Here is a 12,050-nt window from a genome sequence, read left to right on the forward strand (position 1 = left end):
TCAGTCCTTTTTGTGCCAATTAGTCTGGCCCATTTAACCTGGTGATCTTATATCTGAGGCCATCAAATCTCTTCCATGTCCCTTCCGCAGTTCTTCTTCATATTTTCCTTTCACTCGTGGGAACTCCAGCTTGATAGTGTTTTTGACCCTTTTCGACAGATCAGCCCCTTTCTCATAGTCCAGACTAAGCTCCATGTGGTATTTTAAAACATGTTTCAAGTAGTAAACATGTATCCAATTCCCTCCAAGATAAGTCCCAACAGCTCCAAACCTCTGACGGCCCATTGCCAGATTCTGAGAGTCCAAACATCCCTGCATAGGGGGGTCAGTCCAGCCCCCCATTTCCAGCCAAATTTGTTTTTCAGAATCTGGTTTTTTCCAAGTTCATTTATCAAGTCCAAAGACTCATTTTCTTGCTGGGCCAAAAGTCCCTCCATCTCTGGCGCCCAAGGTTCAGCAAGGTCCTCTTCTTTCAGTTGTTCTGTCAAGGCACGCTCCTGTTTTGGTTCCTTGATGGGCTCCATATGATTTCCCACTACCTGTTCAAAGGTTCTGGCCGCATTAGTCATAAAGTCCATCTTCTGACTTAATTGATCCAATAGGGCACTTATTTTGCAGAAAGCACCCAACAGTGCTTCTGAAGGCATTGTCCTGCAAGGTCACAAATTCTTTCCCACAGTTGTAATCAGTAACAGCTGCAAGTTCCCAGGGTTTTGTTACAATTTCACAGTTCCCCTCTAGGGGGAAAGCTTCTGGTAGTTCTTTCCCTTAGAAACAATAACAACACAGTTTCTTTTTTAAGATATTTTGTCCATATTTGTTCTTTTAAAAGACGAAAGGAAACAATGGAGTCACAATGTTTCTCTTCTTTTAACTATCTGTCAAGACATTTATTTCTGGTCAATGAGCTTCAAACGTCAAATCTGACACCCTGCTCCAGGGTCAGGACGGTGGAAAAATTACTTTACTTTAACTTCACTTCTGCAGGTTTAAACGGCTCAGGAAAAAACCCCCTTCTTCTCCTGCTACCAAAGAGGAGTTCAGCAATTTAAAATGATGAAAGTCGATCCTTTAAAAATAATTTTTGAGGCTCTAGTTTGTATTGTCTTTGCTTTGTTCTAACTACAAAGAAACGGAAGGGTGACTTCCTGTTTATCCTTCCCGTTTCAGTACCAAATTAGGGTTCGTTTTAAAGTCCAAATTCCTTCTTATTTCGCCAATTCTTATCTGAAGTCCAAATATTTACTGTTCCAGTACTCACGGTTGGTTATTTTAGATGCCAAATTGTCCCAGGAAAAAGGCAGCGCTCTCTGGCAACGGCTATGCGGCTTCGCTCCACAGAAAAAGCAGTAAACTCACAGCACCGTGCCACTTCCCCCTCTTCACTTCGGAGCCCGTTTGTGGGTTCCTTTGTGGGTTGGGGGGGCGCTAAGGGTGCCCGCCAAGTCCCACGGTCACAGGCTTCATCCGCCTGTGATTTCCAGAAGGGTCCCTGCTACGCCGCAGCGGAAAAGACCCGTTTCTTGCGGAGCTGGTCCCTCCGGTTCAGAGGGAGTCCGCCATTACTGGTGGCGCCACCCCGGAAGTCCTTTGTATAAAAGTATTTAATTAAACCTACATTATTATTATTATTATTATTATTATTATTATTATTTATCACATTCAGATAGAAGTTCATGGTCAGCCTGGCTCCCTTGCCCCTAAACCTCACCTCCACCCATAGCATGCGCAAAGACTTGAGACTGTTGGAACCGGGAACTTATTTACTAGTTTTGGCTTATAAATCGCCACTCACCTACGACCTGTGGCAAGTAAGAACTGGCAACCTTGCAGGGACACACAGTATTGAGTTGCTCAGAACTCAATACTGCATGAATGGAGACTGCCCTCCCCGGGACTCTGATGTCATTCAGATAACATCAAGCTAATGGTTTCCTTTGGAATATGTAATCTGGTATAATTTCTTCAGTGCACAGTATATAGAAAATAACAGGAGCATTTAAATTTGGTTCGTGATGTGTAACTGAGTGTTTGCCTTGATTAATTTTTTCTTGGGTGAAGTCTGGAGTGATTTTGTTTTTTTTAAAAAAATGATATTTATTACTTTTCAAACAGTTTCAACACAACACTACAAACAAAAAGAAAAAAGGGGAAAAAAGAACAATACAAATACAATACAAAAACACTGCATACAAAACCAAACAAAAACAATTTAAAAACACCTCAAACATTTTCAATATCTTATCTTTCATTCGCTTACTTCCAACGACCTCCTCTCACCTCCCTTTTTGTATTCCACTTCTATTAATTGTTTCAGCAATTCCTTTCCATCTTCCTCTGTTTTCTATCCTATAATTATCTTAACACATTCTTGCCTTATTTTTTCCTTTAATTTTCTGTTAATCTATTTATACTTAATTCCTTATAACATTTCTACTAAGCCATATAACTTCATTCCAACATTCTTCTAACATTCAATAATTTTACAATATTTCTATAAATAGTCTTTAAACTTTTTCCAGTCTTCTTCCCCCGACTCTTCTCCCTGGTCTCGGATCTTGCCAGTCATTTCCGCCAATTCCATATAGTCCATCAACTTCATCTGCCATTATCCAACACTTCAGTGCTTTCAAGAAGCAACCATTCTCTCAGCCAGCAAAAAGCAGATGGTTCACAACAAAGTTTAGGGGTCTGGCAGGGCAAGTCCACCTCCTTCTTTGGCATCTGTCAATATCTTAAATTTTACTCGAGGCTTCCTGCCCTGCCAAACAAATCTAGAGACGTCCCTCTGCCACCTCCTGAAACAATCCATCCCATCCAAAGCTTGCAATGTTTGAAACAAAAGCAACATCCCCGACAACACAGCAACCCTCTTCCCCACCATAGCAACTCGGCCCAACAATAACAACTTCAGATTTGTCCATATTTCCAAATCCCCCTTCTCTTCAATCCAACGTCCTTCACAGTTATCCTTGAATAAATTCACATTTCTGGCGGTCATACTAACCCCCCAAATACCTCTCTTTCTCAACCGATGTTAGTCCTGTCTCCTCCTGAAACTCTGTCAAGCTTTCCTTTTCCTCAGGTAGGGCTCTGATCCTCAAATTCATCTGTTTCTCTTTAAGTTCAATCATATCCAATGTCAGCTTGTGTTCATCAAGTTGTCCTTGTATGGATGGGACTCTCTCCAGTTGTGTTGCTTTACATTCAGCAGCAAGGGTTTTCTCCTTTACTTCATCCGCAGTTTGCCGTGTCAAAGTAGATTCCTGTATCAATTTCTGGATGGTCTCTGTATTGGTATTCACCTTTTGTCCCAGATTATTTAAACTTTCTGCCATTAAGTCTATTTTAATATATGCAGCACCCACTTTCACATTTATCATGTCTGTTTTCTTGTGAAGCTGTTCCAGCGAATCATTTATTTTCACTAATATGACCGCTAAGGCCTCTTCTGTCGACATTCCGTCTGTTTTTTCCTTTCCATTTGCCATAACACTTAAAAGATTCAAGGTCAATCCCAGAGTCTCACAATTCTTTATCTTGCAGCTGGAAATTCCCCTAGCCCAGCTCCTGTAGAGCAACCAATTTCAAAAGCTTCCACTAGGGGAAAACAGTTTCTATTTGTATTAGTCAGTACTGTCCTCTTAAAAGAGGACAATGTTCCAATAATCCAAAGTTAGTTTCAGTTTTCAGTTACTTTTAAAAAACAGCCGGAGACAGTAGAAACAATGTATTCTCTTGTTTAGCTACCTGTCAATGAATGTTCTAAACGCTGTCAATGAACATTCCAAAAGACATCGATCCTGCTAGCAGCCCGTTTCCAGGGTCTGAGCGGCGGTATTTTAACTCTCTTGACTCTCCTACAGGCATATCCAGTCCACCACTCCCCCCCTCTTCTCCTGTCTCCAAAGGGGGGGGGGTTAGTTCTTTGACGATGGAGATTTAGTCTTTTTACAAAAGGCTTTCCAAGACTTCGGCTTGCATGCTCATTGCTTTAGTTTATTTACAAAAGGGGAGGCGGACTTCCTGTATTGAACCTCCCCGTTTCGATGCCAAATTAAACGTTTAAAAATCCAATTCCCCCACTTCAGCTCTACTCATGGGTAATTACTTTAGAGTCAAATTGTCTACAGGAAAAGGTCAGTGCTCTCCGGCAACAGCTATGCGGCTTCGCTCCGTGGAAGAAGCAGACGATTTGAAGCACCGCGCCGCTCACCCCACGTCGCTCCGGATTCCCGAAACCGGGTTTCCCTGCGAGTAGGGGAGGTGCAAAAGGTGCCCGCCGAATCCACGTTCACAGGCTTCTGCCGCCTGTGATTTTTACGGGTCTCCGCCTTCGCCGTGGCGGTACAGACCCAAATTCCCATGGGGCAAATTCCTCCCGATCAGAGGAATTCAGCCATTACCGGAGGCACCTCCCTGGAAGTCCGAAGTCTAGAGTGATTTTGGGTGACTCATTGCATGCGTGGCTTTGCAAGAGCCTTTGTCCCTTGATACAATTGCTGTGTAGTTTGAGGCTGGATGGCTGGATGAAAATACAGTCCCAGGGCCTGTCAGAATCTAATACTAAGCCATTTCCCTTGTGTTTGGCTATAAAAAGTGAGAGAAAGAGAGAGATTATTCACTATGCCCTCTGGCCTGACCTCCAAAGTGAGAACCCACAGGACTTTATGAACATGTGTGTTAGTCACAGAGCGGACTCATGATGCCACCAGAAGCCTTTTTATAATTCACTATCACTGAACTATTTACAGCTTACAATCTTGGCAGAGGATTCGTAACAGCAAGCTTTCTACTAGGAAGTAAAAAACCCCACATCAAATATAAAAAAAAATACTTTCTCCATCTGTTCCCTGTTCGCCTCTCATTTAATTTGCTTGTTGTTGACAGTGCAAAGATCCTGAGTGTATTAGGACAATTTCACAAGTTCTTACTGAGAAGGCAGACATATTTTGACAGGTCAAAATAAGAACATTCCCATTCAGCTTATGGGTTAAAATTCTAAAGGTTTCATTCCCTAGCAGAAAAATAAAGAACAGTAAGGATTCTGCTATTTATTTATTTATTTATGTACGGTATTTAAAACATTTATACCCCACCTTTCCTCAATGAGCCCATGGCAGCTAACAAGGTACGTTGAAATAATAAGCACAATTTTTAAAAAGAATTTTCCAACAATAAATACAATAGTTGGCCACAGTAGATATCTAAATATCCAAGTTCAGCAAAATCCCCATGCTACAAATCTGCATTTGCAAGGGGAGTGTTATTCCCACCCAATACTGGTTGAACCTCTGTTCCAAGGTTAGCTCTACTAACATTTGTCTTGTCTGAATTAATATTCAGTTTGTTTACCCGCATCCAGTCCATTACTGTCTTCAGGACTTCTATAGCCTCACTGCAATGAGATGGAAAAGAGAAAAGTGGGTATAATTCAATATCTCTATTAAATTGTGACTATAAGTTATTTGCTGACATGTTGGCAGAAAGACTCAAACATATATTGAAAGATATAATTCATGAAAATCAGGCCAGCTACTTACCAGGAAAACAAATACAGAATAACATCAGGAACATTATTAACATATTAGAATATCTTGAATTTAGAATTGTTAAATAGCGGCTCTGATGTTCGTGGACGCAGAAAAAGCTTTTGATAATGCATCCTGGTATTTCCTAAAGAAACAGATTAATTTAATGGGTATGGGAGAAAAAAAATGAAAAATGTATTGAAGCAATATATCATAAACAAAGGGCTAGACCAGTGTTTCCCAACCTTTTTTGGGCAAAGGCACACTTGTTTGATGAAAAAAATCTCGAGGCACACCACCATTACAGCCCCGTGACGTCAGCGCGCAGCGTCACGCCGGGAGGGACGCACGAAAGTGTAAGTTTCAATTTTTCCTCCTCCCCCTTGCCAGGGAACCTCCAAGCTTTGGGGGTGGGGGGGGGGAGGAGGCAGCAAAGCGAGGCAGGAAGGAGAGCGCGGCTTGGCTGGGTGAGCTTTGGCAGGGGCAGGGAATGAGAGCCGCGAGGCGGGCGCTGCAGACGGAGGCGCTGCCCGCCGAGCTCGCAGGCAGCCAGGCAGGCAGACGGCGAGAGCCCCGCGCTGGGCGGCCTCTCCTCGCCGCCGCCGCCCCGCCTCTCGCCGCCCGACTCACCCGCCTCCCTCCAGGCAACATCTCGTGGCACACCAGGCAACATCTCGCGGCACACTAGTGTGCCGCGGAACAGTGGTTGGGAAACACTGGGCTAGACTGATAATAAATGATCTCAGGAAATATTGAAATTTCAAAAGGAACAAGATAGGGATGCCCTCTGTCCCCATTATTATTTATTTTGGCATTGGAAATTTTAATGAATAAGATCAGAAAGGAGGAAATAATAAAAGGAATTGTAGTGGGGGGAATTATAAAGTAAGAGCTTTTGCAGTTCATGTCTCCGCTCCTCCACATGCAGCTGCTGGGTGACCTTGGGCCAGTCACACTTCTCTGACGTCTCTCAGCCCCACTTACTTCACAGAGTGTTTGTTGTGGGGGAGGAAGGGAAAGGAGAATGTCAGCCGCTTTGAGACTCCTTAGGGTAGTGATAAAGCGGGATATCAAATCCAAACTTTCCTTCTTCTTCTTGCAGGTGATTTACTAATAACAACAGAAAACCCTAAGGATTGTATCCCAAAAGCAATAGAATCTATTAACGAATTTGGACAATTAGCTGGCTTTAAAATCAATTATAAGGAAACAAACTTGTTAGTCAAGAACATGGGAATAGATGAACAAAAAGAATTACAGGAAACTACGGGATTGGGGATTGGAAATAAAGAAAAAAGTGAAATACCTAGGCACCTGATTAACATCAAAACGCATTAATCTGTTTCAGGACAATTATGTCAAAATGTGGAATGACGTGAAAAGAAATTTAGAAATCTGGAGCAAGCTTCATCTCTCCTTCTGGGGCAAAATATTGGTAGTAAAAATGAACATCCTAACTAGAATGATTTTTCTATTCCAAATGATACCTATTCTAGGAGGTATGGATTGTTTTAAAAATTGGAGGAAAGACATAGCAAAATTCATATGGAAAGGGAAAAAGCCCAGAATAAAGCATAAAATTATTATAGACAGAAATGAGGGGGGGGGGGGCTTGGCTTTGCCTGATTTGGAGTTGTATCATGCAGCGGCAGCTCTAACTTGGATCAGAGAATGGATGATCTTAAAAGATAAAGATCTGTTGGATCTAGAAGGTGTAGGTACGTGTTTTGGTTGGCATACCTATCTGGTATATGAGGTAAAGGTGCACAGGGGATTCTTACACCATATAATTCCAAAATCATTGTACAAAATATGGCTTAAATATAGACTTGTTAGAACCAAAAACTCCCTGGTGGACCTCACTGGTAGAAGCCATGACTGTGAAGAAAAAAGAAAAATGTTTGGGCAACATACAAAAGAGGAAGATGATAAATTAAAATTGAAAAAAATTGAAGACATCTGAATGCACTTAAATGATTGGCTCCAATATTTTCAAATTACTGAACGATTGGGTAAGGATAGACAAAAAGGATTCTCCAAAGAAATATCAAAATTGGAAGAGAAGTTAATACTAGCAAAAGGAAAAATTATATCCAGCATGTACCAGCATTATATCCAGCATGCACCTCCTTCTTGATTGGGAAGCAAAAGAACCCGTGCATGTGGGCGCCTGGAGAGATAAACTGCATTTAAGATATCCTCTCCTACCTATTAAGACCCATCCCACAGCATTGCCTCTTTTCAACAGGGTTGCACTTCCTTGGAAGGAGCAGGTCTGCAGCTTCTGGGTACTCCCAAATACATCTCTGTCACTAGATGCCTAAGTGTCCTCTGTGGCAGAGTCTGTCAGGTTCACCTGCTACAGCTGTTCCTGGACAGGAATATAGTCCATGCACTGAGACTGGATTACTGCAATGCATTCTCCTTGAACCTAGTCTAGAAGCTCTAGTTGACGCAGAATGTGGTGGCTAGACTGCTGATGGGAGCACATAGCTAAACTGTTGCTAAAACATCTGCACTGGTTGTCTATTGTCTATGCAGCCAGCTACAAAGACCTTGTTCTTAATTTACAAAGCCCTTCGGGACCACCTGAACCCTTATGTCCCAGCTCAATCCCTGAGATCATCTTCAGAAAAGTTATTGGTCTTCCCCCAAGTTGGCGACAAGAAACTGAGCCTTAGTGCCCTCATCCCAGTCCTGTGGGAACACCCATCGCTCGGCCAGCAGAGATTGGGCAGGTGCCTCCTGTTTATACCTGTGAATGTCTGCTGAAAACCTGTCTGTGCCACCAAGCTTATGCAAGCAGTTCAAAAATCATCTTTCTGTAATAACTGATGTTCTCTGATTTTAAAGTTTAGTGTAGTGTTTTAGTACATATTGATATTGTTGTAAAGCATTTTTAATATGGTGGTATATAAATATTTTTAAATAAATAAGTAAAAGCCATCATATGCCTCTTGCCTTTTAAAGGGTCCCCTTTGGGCAGAACACTTCCAAGTGACCAGGATATTATCCTCATTTGCCTGCGTCCTCTTGTTCTTTAGTCTGCTTTTGTGTTGCTTTCCTTTTTTAAAAAAATCACATCGTTTTGTTTGCATTTCTCCCTTCTCTTGTCAGATCCTGCTCTAGCTTTTTCTTCTTTTTTATATAGAAAAAGTAGCATTTCTCTCTAAAAGCTATTATAAACCGTATCACCTCCAAAACGTGGATGAAAAACATCTCAGACTTTCATGTTGTAAAATTCTAATTCGATAAAACAAAAGCAAAGCCCACCGCCACTTGGCTCCAGCTTGGAGCTGGAATAAGAAATAGCGGGCAAGGGCAAGTTTACCTGAGCCAGGTATCATCAGCACCTATCAGGTACCTATTGCTGAAGAGGCCAAGGCCACAGTCTGAGGCTCCCCCTATTTTGAGAGGTAGTAGCAGCCAACGGCCCAGGACTGTGAAAGCTATACCATTGTCAACCAAAAGGGAGGGGGGTAATATCTTAGAGCGTCTCGTGCTCCCTCCCCCCCCCCTGTTCACTGACAAGATTTTAGGGAGGATTTGGTATTTAAACATGATTTGTGCGCGTTATAAATGATTTGTTCGCGGAGTCCTTTTTCCAACAATCTCCCCAGCATGTGCTCTGTGGTTCGTGCCCAACGGCTCGTGGCTTGAAGGCAGAGCAAACCATTTGAATCGCTGGAGGGGGGGGGCAGAAATGAAGGCTTTCTTCTCGCCCACCATCGCAATCAAGCGCGCTTTTATTTGCTTTAACTGGATTTATTGTATCCCAAACACTCTTAGCGCTGCCACTAAAATGGTCCCGGCTAAAGCGGCTTGGGCGAGCTTATTATTTAGGGGAGGAGGAGTGAGCCGAGATTCAGCTGGATCAGCTGCGGGCCCAGACAAGCCCCGGGCTCATGTCCAAGGCTCCAGAGAGGCGCGTTGACGGGGATTTTCTTTCTCCGTTGACTAACAGGCTGCTGGAAAGAGATAAACCAAATCGCTGATCTATCCGTCTCCCCCCTCGAAAAGTAAAAATAACATCGCCTCGTCAGGGGCGGGGGGGGACGAGCAGCTGAGCGAAAAGGCGGCGCGGAATGTACCTTTGCAAGCGGCGAGGCGCCTGGAATACGACAACTTTAAGTTCGCCCCTGAGCGCCTCTTCGGGTCTGAAGAGATTCCAGTGAACTCCAGTCCCGGGTGCCTGGGAGTAATCAGAACTCGGTGAACTGCGGGGGAGACCGAGAGCGTTCTTGTCGGGGGAGAGTTCCCCCCTCACACATGTCAGAAATGGTCAGGCTGGGATTCTACCACTCAAATACAGAGGGGGGACGCTCTTGACGGCTCTCTCCCAGACAAATAAATCTCCGTTTTCCCCGGGGACGGGGGTATTCTTTCTCCCACCTCCTTTGGTCGTGAATTATGGGGAGGCGCTGGCGAGGACGCAGCTGCTCGCCGCCCTCGGCCGGGAAATGGTACGCCCCGAGGGCGGCGCGAGCGAAGCCCTGCCCGGGGTTGGCGCGGGCCAGTCGCAGGGCGGGAGGCGGCCGGGCCGGGGGTGGTTCTGCGCAGCTGGGAGGGCGGAGCCGCGCGATCCGGGCTCGGGGCGGGGGGCGGCCATGGGCGGCTGAGGGGTGCCCAGTCCAGACGCGGCCCGGGCCGGCGGCCATGGCCGAGGACTACTGGGACTCGCCACCGCAGTAGCCGCCGCCAAGGTAAGAAACGCGGGTCGGACGGGGGGGGGGGCACCAGCGTGACCTCTGACCCCTTATTAGGAATCTGTCTCCCGAGGGACCAGCTCTGCTGCCTTGGGATAGGATCGCTCGCTTTCAAGCCATTCGGCCCTTTCTGGCCACGCAGGAGATCTGCTCTGACCTCTCGTGTAATTTTCCTCTGGCATTAGTTCCGCCCCGCACCCCCAATAGATCTGTTCGGCTTCTTTAATCCCTGATGCCGACCTCTGCCATCAGACTGAAGGAGGCTTCACATTGATCTCCTTGAATTCTCCCCTTACACCCCCCCAGCGAGTGCTGCGCCCAGTATTTCTTAGCCCCTCCTCAGTAGGGTTGGAGCAGATCCTTTCCCCGTCGGACTTCAGGGAGATGCATGAATTAGGGGCGCCTTCTTAATCTTCCCCCAGAGATCCATACTCTTCAGCTGGGAGGTTCGCCCCTTCTGCCACTGGGCTAAACTCCTTGCTGCTTAAATCAGGGAGCGGAGGTGGATTGTTCTGAAGTTCTGAGCATCTGCACCTTCCTTCCCCGTTGGTGTTGCAGTCTTTTCCTCTACTGAGTCCTACCACTCCCCGTTGACTGCCGTGCCCTGGAGGCTCCCCACCCCGGTCTGGTCTTCCTTCTGGCCCAAGGCTTTTGCCTGGCTCTGACCTCGCAAGGACCTTTGGGGGGACTCTGAGGAGGCGCTTCTCGTTTGCCTCATGGCTCATGATTCAGGGACGAGTGGTTTCTTTCTGTTTGGACTTGCTGGGTGATCTTTGCTTTCACGTTGACTCTTGTCACTAGATTCCCTTGGCTTCCAATTGCTTCCTCTGACTGTGGACCTGGAAATGTAAGGAGGCGTATCTCTTGTAGGATTTGTTGCTTCTCTGCTACTTGGCTTGAGCCATTTCTTTGTGCAAGTGACCAAGTTTTCCTCTTCTCCTTCCCACACCCCCTCACGTCCAAATTGGAGGGCAGGTGGTGTTCCCCTCCTGGCCTTTAAGAGGTGGATGGGGGATGCTCCCCAATTCAGCATGTTCTCAGGGCACCACAGCTAGGAAATGGGGTGCAGAAGAGAGACTGCAGGAGGGGAAACCACAGGGAGTCTCCGTAGGGGATTCTTAGCTTTCTGTTCAGGAATTCCAGCTGCTCCTGGTGGGAGGAAGTTCCTTTGCTCACCTCTTCGTGAGCCTGATGATGTCATGGGGGGTGCTTCCATCTCCTCCCCACTTCACGCTATGCTGCGTCTGTGTGCGACTAATGATGCACTGGTAGGCAAATGGGTCCTGTGATGATGCTGTGAGGTTGGCAGGGATCAGGCTTATCTGGGAAGGGATTGGCTTTTGGGGCAGCTGCTGGCAGTATTAGCCCTGGAGATGTTTGGTGCAGAGGCCCCTGGGAGGGGGGCTGGTTTTCTTGTTTTTCCCCCTTTCCATTTGCCTCCATGCTTGTAACCAGGAGTTCCCCAGAAGGCTGCCATTCCCTTCCTGACCCTCTGCTGTGCTCGGCTGGAGCTGACAGCTTAGCAGCTACTGTGCTTGGTGGCTTGTCCGGATTTGCTTGCCAACCTTTTGCCTGCTGTCTTGTGAGGAAGGTGTGTGTCAGGCATACTTATTGGGAACACCCACCTTCCCCCAAACACATGGGTGCTTGCATCCATGCTAAGGTGCTCCTTTCTACTGCTCCTTTTTTATTTCCCTGCCAACTTGGGCCTGGTGACCAGCTTTTGGCACTCCGTGGAGTTGGCACCGGTGCCAGGTCTCGCGCAGGGTTCTGCAGTGAGAGCTGCAATGACAACATCTTAGCTGCTGAGCTG

At 45.9% G+C, this 12,050-nt stretch overlaps 1 protein-coding gene and 1 long non-coding RNA gene across 9 annotated transcripts in view; one reads left to right on the forward strand and one right to left on the reverse strand.

Annotated features, from left to right (window-relative positions):
* Positions 1-5,039: 5,039 nt before the first annotated feature.
* On the reverse strand, positions 5,040-10,050 carry LOC308577351. Of its 5 annotated transcripts, none has more exons than XR_014003594.1 (3): positions 9,623-9,915; positions 5,544-5,676; positions 5,040-5,398 (listed from the first exon to the last, which is right to left on the reverse strand). It is a non-coding gene; the product is annotated as an uncharacterized lncRNA (long non-coding RNA). The 5 variants fall into 5 exon arrangements; XR_014003596.1 differs by adding an exon at positions 8,863-9,499 and having other exon boundaries at positions 5,040-5,676; XR_014003597.1 differs by lacking the exon at positions 5,544-5,676 and adding an exon at positions 8,493-9,499.
* A 28-nt stretch (positions 10,051-10,078) lies between these two features.
* CDK16 (cyclin dependent kinase 16) overlaps positions 10,079-12,050 on the forward strand; it is a 70,235-nt gene continuing 68,263 nt past the window's right edge. For all 4 annotated transcript variants that reach the window (XM_081177403.1, XM_081177404.1, XM_081177402.1 and 1 more), the window contains exon 1: positions 10,079-10,234. The gene's annotated coding sequence lies outside the window, so the exon portion shown is untranslated. The remainder of the gene's footprint in view (positions 10,235-12,050) is intronic.

Source organism: Podarcis bocagei, assembly GCF_964188305.1.
Source record: "Podarcis bocagei genome assembly, chromosome: 17".
Classification (NCBI taxonomy): Eukaryota; Metazoa; Chordata; class Lepidosauria; order Squamata; family Lacertidae; genus Podarcis; species Podarcis bocagei.